Consider the following 12,506-nt stretch of genomic DNA (forward strand, 5'->3'; position numbering starts at 1 on the left):
CGTACAGCTAGTAAGAGGCAGAGTCCGCACAAAAACCCCAATTTTTCTGACTTCACAGTCCATGATCTTTGTAAACACTTTTAATATACCAATTTCAATTTAATCTTTACAATAATTTTGAGAGGTAAGTATTTTTTTAAAATATTTTTTATTTATTTCTAGGAGAGAGAGAGAGAGAGAGAGAGAGAGACAGCGTGAGCAGGGGAGGGTCAGAGAGAGAGGGAGTCACAGACTGAAACAGGCTCCAGGCTCTGAGCTGGCAGTCAGCACAGAGCCCGATGCGGGGCTCGAACCCACGAACCGCGAGATCATGACCTAAGCGAAAGTCGGAGCTTAACCGACTAAGCCACCCAGGCGCCCCGAGAAGTAAGTATTTTTAATTGCCATTTTGCAGACAAGAAAACTGAAATGATGAAATCTGTCCAAGATCATATAATTAGTAAATAGCAAAAAAGACAATCATTCTAAATGCTAGGGGGAGGTAAAAGAATACACATGTGGCTGGGATTAAAGTTCCTACTAAGATACGTTACTTTATTCTCAGTGATGCGAGCACTGGTTGCGGAAGAAACCTCAGACATAAAGCAGATAAAGACTGGCAGGTATGTCCACCAGTTATGAAGACAGTTAAAACTTTATCTTGGAGCACCTGAGTGTCTCAGTAGGTTAAGCCTCTTGGTTTCCCCTTGGGTCATGATCTCACAGTTTGTGGGATCAAGCCCCAAGTCAGGCAGGCTCTGTGCTGACAACACGGAGCCATCTTGGGATTCGCCCTCTCCCTCTCTCTCTGCCCCTCCCTTGCTTGCAGGCGTGCATGCTTTCCCTCTCTCTCAAAATAAGTAAATAAAATTCAAAAAAAAGTAAAAATAAAGATTTATTTTAATCAAAAAAAAAAAAAAAAGAGACCAAGATTTATAAAACCTTCTTTACTAGAAATCAAAGGATTAGCAATTCAAGATACAAAGAAGGGCTGGCCATTCTTGGCAGGAGCTGCCTATGAGAGCAGTCAATATTCCAGGTAGGAGGTCTGGGACTACATCTAACAAGGAGGTTTCTATCAGCCACAGAGATGCCATGGACAAATGGACAGATGGGAGCAGAAGCCAGAAAACAGAGTCAGAAATTGAAAGTTAGGAAGATAGCCAATCCATGAGTGAAACCAGAATTACTAATCAGGAATGAGGCCAGAGACTATGTGAAAGTTGGCAAATAAGAATACTCTAAGAGCATGGGCTATATAAAATAGTATCTCCCCCTCCCCCGCCCCAACAGTCTATAGATGATGCAATTACCATTGGCTAAACATTGAATTATTATGCTGTACATTACAAGAAATGCATACAATTTAACAAATATATCCTGATTGTGTTCTAGTTGCTACACACACAGTGAAGAACAAAACAAAGGCCCTGACCTCAGAAGGCTTATGCTTTGCTGAGGAAGAAAGATAATAGAAAAATGAATAAATAAAACATGGTTCAACATTGTTAGTGCCAAGAGCAATACTTGAAAATGATGGGATGGGAAGCTTAGAGCTTTAGAGAGAGTGAACATGTCAAGAAGAATGTCTTTGAGGTAGGGTCATTTGAGCATAGACAGAAATGAGATTTAAAACAAAAACAAAAACAAAAACTAGACCTGAGAATATCAGTGGAAGAGGACAAAAGGGGAAAACTTAAGAAAAATAAACAAATTTCATGTGTAAGTAAACACAAGAAGACCACTGTGTTAGCACATAACAAACAAGATGGGATGCAGTAGAAGAGAGAGGCAGGGTTCAGATTATGTGACGCCATGTAGGTAAGGATGTTGTTGGTCTAAATTTGAGCAAGTGACATTTCAACATTTTGAAAAGGTCAATAGTGACAACAGAAACCAGTTAGCTCAGTAACCTAGGTGCAAGAAAGAGGATGGCAGCTTGGACAAGGGTGGTGGCACTTGTACAGTGGTTGTCTTTGGATGCAGGTGTCTGCTGACAGTAAGGGTGAGAATTTGCTCAATCAATATTTGGGTATGAAGGAAAGAAAGGAGTCAAAAACAACTTTCTAGTCATTTTGGCTTAAGCAACTGAATAAGTAGAGGTGTCACTTATTAAATGGGAAGGCGGGAAAGGAGCAGGGCTCAGATGTTGGTAGGGAGAGGCGTGAGTGGTAAATAAGGCACACTTGATCAAGCACTCAGTATTGGAAGTGTTCAGTATGAGAGGACCTTTAGGCATCCAAGCAGAGATACTGAGTTGCAGTTGCAGACATGCTTTGGAGTTCAGAGAAATGGTCCACACAAAAACTGAACAATCAGAGTCACCAATGTACACATGGTACTAAAGCCATGGAGCTAGAGAAGACCCAGAGAACCACTTAAAAAGAAAGCACTCTCATTAGAAAAAAACAGAGGCCTGAAAAGGTGGGCTAGATGCCTCATTTACCTAGGAGGAGGGGGACCAAGATATCTCCAAGGTCACTATCTCAGTCTATACTTTCCAAAACCCTTTAATATATCAATGCTGATTTGATAATCTTCATAACAGCCTTGGGAAACAAGTATCTTATGACCATTTATATGTGAGAAAATACTTTCCAAATTGTACACAACTAGTATAATACAAAACACCTGCATCCGGTGAAAAGTTAAACAAATTAGTATTTAAAAACATAGGTGTCAGGGGCACCTGGGTGGCTTAGTCAGTTAAGCGTCCGACTTCGGCTCAGTTCATGATCTCACGGTTTCTGGGTTCGAGCCCTGCGTCGGACTCTGTGCTGAAAGCTCACAGCCTGGAGCCTGCCTCAGATTCTGTGTCTCCCTCTCTCTCTGACCCTCCCCTGCTCACGCTGTGTGTGTGTCTCTCTCTCAGAAATAAATTTAAAAAACAAAACAAAACAAAAAAATCCACAGAGGCTTCAGAAGATGAACTAGATGCATCCAGTTCTGGCTCCAGTGCTTGTCATGTGACCTCGGGTGAGTTAACAAAACTTTCTCAGCTTCAGCTTCTTTATCTATAAAATAGAGATAATGATAGTACCTCTCTAATGGAGTTTTTGTGATAGTTAAAATTTAAAGACTTTGAAGAGTTCCTGGCACATAGCAAGAGTTATAAGGGTACAGCTAGGATTTTATCTAGGTCAAAGGCAGCAGACTAGAATGGTTAAGAGTGGGTGCTATTACCAGATTGCCTAGCAATGCAGTCTGGCTCTCTATGTATTGACTGTTGGACATTATGAGAGTTAACCTACCTGGGCGTAAGTTTCTTCATTTATGTACTGGGTATCAGAGACATAAGCACCTCACAGGATCACTGTGAAATCCAATACGTTAATGCACCTCTAGCATTTAGAACAATGCATGGCACATAATAAATGCTCAATAAATATTAAGTATTGAAATCCACTCTAGGTCTATTCCAATACCCAATATACCCCAACTGCATTCAGGGCATGAGAAAATAACTATTATGTGAAACATAACTCGCACACTTACAGGAGCTCAAATTTAACAAAACCCACCCTTTGAAAACTTTTATGAATCAAATATATAAATATTTAGAGGCTTGCTTGACACTAATCACCGTCAGTGCTTTCATTACAAGGCAATAAACACCAAGAATTTCCATGAGAGGTACTGTGAGTAGGACAGATGCTTTTGTTCATAAATCGGGTGATGACCTCAATCATTAATAAACAAATCATGGCCAGAGCAGCGAAGAATGTAAAGAGTAATTTGGTAAGGAATCCAATAAATTTATTCAACACAAATAATCAAAACAAAGAATTTATTCTTAATCCTGCCATGCTAATGGCTTCTGTTAAAATGAAAATGATTAAATCAAATTTGGCTTTAATTTGTTGAGGCTAGATGCAGTTTCCCCAATGTGATAAATTACTGTGCTAGCAAGTCAAATAACGTGAAATTTACTATGAGCCTGGTGTTGCATGAAAGTGGAATGAAACAAGAAACAATTCAAGAGTTATTTAGCAAATAGCTCACTGAATTCAAGAAGGGAGAAGTATTATTAAAACCTCACATACCTTTACTACTATTGATCTGTTAAAGAAAAAAAAAACAACTTTTACATCAAGGCTGACAAAGATAAAAATCTCCCATAACATGGCCTACTGTGTGTGTCTGGGGACAAACCATTATCTGTGATCTGAATATTCTTTCAACTCCAAAGATTTCATGGAATCGTAGAATGTGTGAGACATACTAGAGATGGTTTATCCCAACTCACTCAATTTATGAACTAGGCAAAGGAAGCCCAGAAAAGTTTAGTGACCTCCTCAAGTCCCACTTGGGACAGGGCCAGAAGTCAGATGTGGTTGCTTAGAGCTCTTAATCCAAATGGAAAAGAAAGAGGGAAAAGAAGTGAAGAGTGTAAACAGAGAAGCGATAGTCTCTCAGCCTTCAGTTGCTTTAATACTTATAAAACACAATCCTAAAGCTCTTCTTTCTCCAGTGAGAAAGGTATTAACTGACTCTTCAGCCATGTAACAGCTCTGTCCCAACTTTTCTTTTTTCACTATTTTAAAAGCTGTGCTAGGATACAGTCATTTGGATTCGTGAACTTTAAATAAGTTTTTAAGAGATTATTTCAATGAGCTTGTCTATTTTCGCCTGACAAGCTTTCAAAGAAATTGGTGGGCAACATCTGTATTTCCCCATCATTAAAATAAATAAATAAAAGAGTGGAGGCATAATTGAAAATTATAGGAAAAGAAAGTTGAAGCACCCGCAAACAGAACAGAAGGAAAGGCCACAGGGGGTAATGAAGGGTCACAGCAGAAAGAAGGAGAAAGCTAATCAGAATGACTCAGAAATTTTCAGTTGGTTTCGAAACAGAATGTGGTAAATTTAATCTGTCATGAGGAAGCTGGCCTACTAGACACTGGCAAAGAGTAATTACGGAGTCACTCTCCAAAGAAAACTATTTTTATAAGTGGAAATCAATGGGTGCATTGCCCCCACCACCACCGCCGTCTGCCACTGAATTTGTGGTTTTGCATTCTACCTGAAGAGGCTGATTAAATCACTGACACTTGGAGCAGAGCAGGGACTTGTAATCTTTACACTGTGTTGTGCTAATTGGGCCAGCCACTGGGCAAGGGACAGTGAGACCTGCACTTCTGCATTGACAGCACTAAGTGGAGGAGAAAGAGATGTATTCAACATCTTAAGCTATTCCAGAGATGAGCACTGGTCATGTCAGTTTAAGAGACAAGACAATATGAGGAGACTTGCCTAAGGTCAGGACGTTAATCATGGGAAGAGAAGATGATTTGCTCATCCTCACCATGCCAACTCCTGCTGAGAGCACTTTTCCCCCAGCTGCTACTCAAAATATGAACTAGCATTTGAAAAGGGCTACGGGAGAGAGAGAAAGAAAACAGTCCAGAATGATGTCCCACGATCCGGGTTGGTTTAAGCTTTGCCCCAATTCATACACTAGTCGTATGGACAGAGGCAATAACAGAACATGGGTCCTCTCAGTTCAAGGCCATTTAGATTGTGGCAGAAGCTCTATTCCTTGCACTGAACATCCGGACTTAGGTCACAAATGTGTCTCTCTTGAACTAATCCAGCAGCTCCATAGAAGTTAAAATCATAGTAAGAATTCTGCAGATACCAGTTGTAGAAATGAGGTATTCTTATCAATGAACAGGCTTACCTGTCAACAGCATATGCACAATTTGCTCCATCCAAAATAGCTCAACTCCCCAGATATTCTCCAGTCTTCAAGCCTGCCCAAAACTCACAGTCTTTCACATCCATTCTGACAAGTAACATCTTTATATTATTTAATGTTGTGCAATACAGATATTTTCTTTCTCTTCCCTTTCCATTCTTTTCCTTTCCTTTCCGTTCCTTTCCTTTTCTTTTCTTTTCTCTTTTCTTTCTACCATGTGTACAAGAGACTATAAGTAATGTCTTAGTCATTCAGACTACTATAACAAATTACCATAGACTAGGTGGCTTATAAACAACAGAAATTTATTTCTCATGTTCTGAAGACTGATGAATCCAACATCAAGGCACCAGAAGATATCTGGTGTCTGATGAGAGCCTGCTTCCTGGTTCATAGATGGCTGTGTTCTCGTTCTGTCCTCACATGGTGGGAGGGGAGAGGGAATGCTCTGTAGTATCTTATAAGGGCACTATATCTTGTTTACAAGGGTTCATGGTTTACACATCTTCCAAAGGCCCCACCTCTAAATAACATTGCCTTGGGTATTACATTTTAATATATGAATTGGGGGGACACAAAATTCAGTTCACTCTACTGCCTTAAAAAGATTTGTGTTCAGGGTACCTGGGTGGCTCAGTCAGTTATGTGTCTGACTCTTGATTTCCACTCAGGTCATGACCTTACTGTTTGTGAGATTGAGCCCAGCGCTGGGCTCTGCACCTGCTTGAGATTCTCTCTCCCCCTCCCAAAATAAATAAACTTAAAAAAATGGGGGGCTTGGGTTCAAAAAGCACCAAGCTAGTTTCCATATGCCAAGAAGTATCCAAATTAATTGATAGCATTTTATCTAAATTTCATTTCTGTGAACAAATCTTCAGATGGCTTAGTCTAGATTCTACCAGTTGCTTTTTAAATCATTGTCAAATTAATTTGGCGGGTAGAAGAGATGTCTGGCAAGATTTACACTTCATAGAAAGTAAGCCACAACCTTATATTTTAAATTTCTGGATGATCCATAACAAGTCAGTCCAAAAATGTAGGCTTTGCAATGAGTTTATAATATTCTGCCTCCACATTATACAAGATAAAGAGGCAGCACATTATTGAAGCATCCTTGACCCTGTCCCTCAGGACCCATTTTTCTTGTAAACTAGTCCTTACGGTGTCAGATTCAGTGTCACAAATAGAGGAGCGATTTTGTTTGCAAGGGTTAGCTGCAGATAGCTCAGATGCCTCATTTCCTGACAAATTAGAGGAAAGAATAAAATCTCAAGTTGTTGAACTGTGACTCTGAATCAGGATAGAGCTACTATTAAAATCCAGATTGAGACTTTCAATAGCACTCTTAATGGATACTATATCTGAAGAAGATTCAGGGTACATCCTCACCACTCCTTTTCCAGGAGGTTTGTACTTAGTTATTAGTGTTAAATAGAATTGAGGAGGAGGTATCTCGAAGGTAGAAAAGGTGCTGAATATGCAAAACACTGTAAGCAGGATCTTTCTAAATTGCAAGTCTGAAACACACCACATCTCTCCACCTGAAGTCCTTTAAGGACTCCTGTTGCCATCTAGAGAAAATAGGACACTCCGGAGCCCACATTAGCATCCTGTAACTTCTCCATCTCTTCCCTCACCAATTCCCTTCCCTCTTACCTGGGGCTACCCAGTTCTCAGCCACACTGCACTCTTTGAGCCCTGTGCTTTGAACACTGTCACAGATAACACTGCTTGGCTGACTCAACCGTATCGAAGTCTCACTTTGGTGTACCTTCCTTACTGAGCCAGCAAAAATTACATTGCCCATTCCATTTCCACCAGTGTTTTACATGTGCCATAGGTTTCATCAGTCAGATGCACAAGAAAATGAAGAAGAAAAAACATGGCACAATAAATTATTCAAACAGACAGCATAGTGTCAAATATTTCCTCAAAGTTGACGGGTCAGTTCCTATTTTTAAAGAAGACTTACCAACTAAAAAGAGCATTCCCTTAAAGAGACTGTAATTCTAAACACAATTCCACAGAAAAATATCAAACCCTTTAAAAGTAAATGTTAGTGCAACTATGTGGCATCATTCATTCATTCTTTCAAAGAGGTATTTGTTGGCTTGTTTTTAAGAAATTGAACTTAAAATTTTTTGGTAATGTTTTATTTATTTTTGAGAGAGAGAGAGAGACAGCGTGAGCAGGGGAGGGTCAGAGAGAGAGGCAGACCCAGGACCCGAAGACAGGCTCCAGGCTTCTGAGCTGTCAGCACAGAGCCCGACGCGGGGCTCAAACCCATGAACCGCGAGATCATGACCTGAGCCGAAGTCAGACGCTCAACTGACTGAGCCACCCAGGTGCCTCAAGAAATTGAACTTTAATTCTCTGGGCTGCGGGGGTGGGGAAAAGAGATACAAAGTAAAGTTTTGTACTTTTTTTTAAAGTATTATTTTAAGAGAGGGAGAGAGCATGTGCACACAAAAGCATGTGGAAGGGGCAGAGAGAGAGAGACAGAAGGAGAAAATTGCAAACAGGCTCTATACCATCAGTGCAGAGCCCAACATGGGGCTCGAACTCACAAACCGTAAAATCATGACCTGAGCCAAAATCAAGAGTTGGATGTTCAACCGACTGAGCCACCAAGGCTCCCCAGAAAAGTTTTGTGGTATGAGCAATTTTCTACACCCCTCTTTATTTGGAGGTTTGTTGGCTCCTTTGTATGTACTCAAGAAGTGACATAAATACATGTATTGGTGACCCAATGTCTACCAGGGATGCCTGGTTATGCTGTAGTATCACAAATCCCCAAATCTCTGTAACCTAGAACAAGAAAGCTTTATTGTACATTGCACATTCTTGCTAAAATTCCACAGTGGCTGGAGCCTATGTATCTTTTCATTCTGATCTAGGCTGACAAAATAGAGGACACTTTGAATATTCATAGTCACTGTGTCAGAGGACCAAAAAAAAAAAAAATGTATGTCTTCAGAAGGGTCTCTACTCTAAAAACGATATATTACTCTTTTACTCACAACTGATTGGCTAAGACTAGTCACACGGTACAATCCAATCACAAGGGAGCCAAGACGAAAAAGAACCTATAATGTTTAACAAATATCACCACCGATGTCCATTACCATCTGCCCTTCTGGGTCACCAAATGTTTCGTTCGTCCTTCTTACTGCAGAAAAATTATGCTCATCATTTCTGTAGGTGAGAAAACTCCCAAATTCCATACAGTCATGGGATGAAGCTCTGGGCTATCCATGGCAGTTTCCACATGGAGGTTATATGCAGGAATGCGTACAGCATATGCAGGGGGGCCTTCTCTTCATGTGGAGAACTATACTTGAAAAAGGGCAAGTTATCTGTATCTTCCACGGCCAATATGGAATGTTGGAATGAGAACAAGAGAATTCCAATAAGCACTCCTATTAAGAAAGAGGGAGAGTGAGAGACACACACTAGACATTGATCAGTGCCTAGCCTGGAGTAGGGGGATGCTTCTTGATAAGGCCAAAATTCTTTCCCCTGGAGAAAGTTCTCTAGTTCATGGTTCTCCATGGTCCTTAGATCTGGTGTTTGTCCATTACACTCTCTGGCCATTTTGAAGGAGGCACTGATGACCAGGCCACCCTTGTAGGCCACACAGCTTCTCAGTCCTCTTCCTATCTACTGACAGTCGGAGGCCATAGGATCATCTTAAGTATCAAGCAGTCATTAAGTCTTGCCAATACAGATGCTAGTGTCTTCTTACTTATTGGTGTCTTTTTCGCTTGTGCTCAATAGCTGCACAAGCCAACAACTGCACCAACAATTCCCTTCAAGATGTGCCTCACTCCCTTGACTTAATTGCACATATGGCTTCAGTGATAGAGCCATACCCTACTCCCCTTTCCCTAAATGATTTTTTGTTGAACTGTAAAGATTTAATGGGCACTCCTTAATCCTTGTAGAAGCTTTAACAACCACAGATATGATAGCCTTGTCTTTGGTTGTTATCTTTGTTTCTAGGATGATTTTTAATAGGTCTTTGTGGTGTAAACTGCTTCTCAATTTTGGCTTTTACTATTTGGAGTTTAGAAATGCCTTGTAATTTCTGGACTCTATGCTCTTTCAGTCCTACTTGCAAACTGACCAGTTATTTTCTAAGCTTGTCTCTTTCTCTCTCTCTTTTTTTTAATGTTTTAATGTTTTATTTATTTATTTATTTATTATTATTATTATTTTTTTTTTTTTTGAGAGAGAGAGAGAGAGACAGCGTGAGCAGGGGAGGGTCAGAGAAAGAGGGAGACATAGAATCCGAAGATAGGCTCCAGGCTCTGAGCTATTAGCACAGAGCCCAATGCGGGGCTCGAACCCACAAACCATGAGATCATGACCTGAGCCGAAGTTGGTGGCTCAACCAACTAAGCCACCCAGATGCCCCTAAGCTTTTCTCTTTCTTATAGTGTCTTGTCAAATGCTACCAAAAGCAGCCGATGTATCCTACTAACATTCTATATCCAATTATTTCCCTTTAAAGCTGCAAAATGATTAGGCTTGTTGTCTTCCTTCCTTTATATCCCAAGTACCATCATTTCAAACTTCCATCACCACAAAACATGGACTGCCTTTCTTCTAGCCTCTAATATCAGTTTCCCTGACACGTGAAAACTCCCTCCCATCCCGACACACACACATCAAATTAATCCCACATATTTTAATTTTTTTTTTCTTTCAGTAGCTCTCCATTCTTCATATCAACTTCCAGGGTATTCATCTAGGTGTGCTAGTCTAAACGGAGTGAAAAATGAACCCCCAAGTCTCAATAAATGATGACATGAAGATTTTTATTTTCTTTATAGGGAGAAAATCTAGCTCTTCCTCTCCACATTTTGTCATTGCCTTAGTGTAGAAGATTCATATGATTTTTCCCTTAGGTCATTTAAGAAGTCTCAGTCTCAAGTCTTGAACTCATAACACCAAAAACAGCCTTGAAAATGATCTATGTGTGATACAAATCTGATTATGTTCCCTGAACTTACAACTTTCAATTCTACCCAATCGTATTGAAAATAAAATCCTTTCCCCCCTTCCTTCTGGCTTTTTTTAGTAACTTCATTCATGATCTAATCATTGACTACATTTCTAGCTCATCTCTGGCCATTCATCAACATACACTTACGTCTCAGACACACAAAAACACTGATCATTCTTGTCTCCAACTGGCCAGCTTTCCCCTTATTTCCTCCCTTTTCTTAATACCTGAACTTTTTTTTTTTTTTTTACACTCAACTCAAACACAGAAAAACCATTCCAAAACTCCCTCAGCAATTTGGGTTACTTAAATTTCCTCTTGCATTAGTATCCTCTGAATAACTTTTTCATAAACTGCATGCTGTATCACATTTTATGGTTTATTTTTATTCCCTCAAGTGGACTATTAGCCCTTTGAAGTCAGTAACTGTCTTTCTAATTTGTCTCAATTCCTAGAACAGTGACAAACACATGATATATGTCCACTATTCATTAATTCATTCAGTCCATGTTTATGGAGTACCTACTCTGTCACTAGGTACTATACTAAACTCAGAAAAGAGAGAATAATTTGAATAACCTTTCTTTCTTTAGCTCATGACCCCCTCCCACTGAATACTGTTGATGTCGTTTCCTGATCATGCCATGAAATTTTTCTGATCCCCAGAGCCATAGATGAAAACACTGTATTATGAAAACAAAACAAAACAAAACAAAACAACTGTATTATGATTTAGACAAGTGGGATAGTTGTCTCATAATTTTATGCTGTCAAAATCTTAACCTTGATTTCTAAATATACCAAAGGTAGCCTGGTTCCATTACACAAGGTTATGTAATATGTTTTACTAAATTTAGTAGAAGTCATAGCACAGAATTTCAATTCTCTTATTTCTTCCTCTCTGGCACCATTCACTTTTATTAATGAAAATACTAATGTATGAAACTTAAGGATATTTATTTATTTATTTAAGAGGTTGCAAAATCTAATTTATAATGACTATGTGGATTTAGCTTTCAAACACCTGGAATAAAAATTGTAAAGTTTTAAGCCTAGTTATTCTTGCTCTAGTATATGGATATTTTTATTTCCTGTGAATTACTCCAATACCTATTATTTTTCAAGTTTCTTAACACTCAAAAATTAACTTAATGCAATATTTTATGGCACTTTCAGGGTTATGCTTTTCTGCTCATAATTTTTAAAAATTATTTACTCCTTGGGGGGTGCCTTGGTGGCTCAGTTAGTTGAGTGTCTTCAGTTCAGGTCATGATCTCACAGTTGGTGGGTTCGAGCTCTACATCGGGCTCTGTGCTGATAGCTCAGAGCCTGGAGCATGCTTCGGATTCTGTCTCTGTCTCTCTCCGTCTCTCTCTGTCTCTCTCTCTCTCTGTCTCTCTCTCTCTCTCTCTCTACCTCTACCTCTCTCCTGCTCATGCTCTGTCTCTTTCTGTCCCTCAAAAATAAATGTTGAAAATTTTTTAAAAAAATTATTTACTCCTTGTTGTAGTAACTGCTCATAGCCCGGGAGGGGTTTATTCTACCATATGTTCACCAAATCACTTCAACTTCCAAGTTTCCTCTCTGCAAAATTTGCTGTTGCTGTTATTATGGTTTTTAATTTGGATATGTTAAATACTCTGGAAAGAAAGAAGGAGAATTCAAAATAAATATATCTTTTTATATTAAAAATCTTTTAACATTTATTTAGTTTTGAGAGACAGAGAGAGCACAAGTTGGGGAGAAGCAGAGAGATAGAGAGAGGGAGACACAGAATCTGAAATAGGCTCCAGACTCTGACCTGTCAGTACAGAGCCCAAC

Source organism: Hyaena hyaena, unplaced genomic scaffold (assembly GCF_003009895.1).
Source record: "Hyaena hyaena isolate Hyena2069 unplaced genomic scaffold, ASM300989v1 scaffold_1180, whole genome shotgun sequence".
In the NCBI taxonomy this organism is placed as follows: Eukaryota; Metazoa; Chordata; class Mammalia; order Carnivora; family Hyaenidae; genus Hyaena; species Hyaena hyaena.